Source organism: Antrostomus carolinensis, unplaced genomic scaffold, assembly GCF_000700745.2.
Source record: "Antrostomus carolinensis isolate BGI_N321 unplaced genomic scaffold, ASM70074v2 scaffold1033, whole genome shotgun sequence".
Classification (NCBI taxonomy): Eukaryota; Metazoa; Chordata; class Aves; order Caprimulgiformes; family Caprimulgidae; genus Antrostomus; species Antrostomus carolinensis.
This window is the reverse complement of record NW_010304231.1, coordinates 35,126-35,588: the sequence shown is the minus strand read 5'-3', so window position 1 is coordinate 35,588 and position 463 is coordinate 35,126. Positions and strand designations below refer to the sequence as shown.

The 463-nt window shown below is 41.3% G+C and overlaps 1 protein-coding gene across 1 annotated transcript in view; it reads left to right on the top strand.

Moving 5' to 3' along the window:
- Positions 1-463, top strand: part of PTPN14 (protein tyrosine phosphatase non-receptor type 14) — a 72,281-nt gene that overhangs the window by 37,131 nt on the left and 34,687 nt on the right.

Here is a 463-nt window from a genome sequence, read left to right as displayed (position 1 = left end):
ACTCTTCAGGCCCATCTCCTAGAACATCTATTTTTGAATCAGCTGCCTACATGGTGTTGTGGTCAGCATGTGCTCACTTTGTGGTATCTTGCCTTTCATCCATGCTACTATTGCTAAATTTAACAAAATCAGCTAAGTGTCTCATTCCTACAGTCTTCAGAAGCCTCCTCTTAAATCAACTAGGCATCTCTTTAACTACTCATTTTTGCTTTTCTGGAGAGGAGTGGATAACGTAATAGTAAATATTTCAGTGCAAGCTCAGTGACAGTTGCTAAGTGCTGCAGATATAAACTAGTCCTGAAGCAAAGTCGGAGGGTTTGAGAGAATCTCGAGCATATGAAGAGCCTCTAAAGAGAGCGTTGCTATAAATTCATTAGTGAAGTGAGCTGGTGGATGAGGGAGGGGCAGCTACATTTTGTACTGTTTGATCTTGTGAGGCTACAATGTGTGTCAAATGGGATTT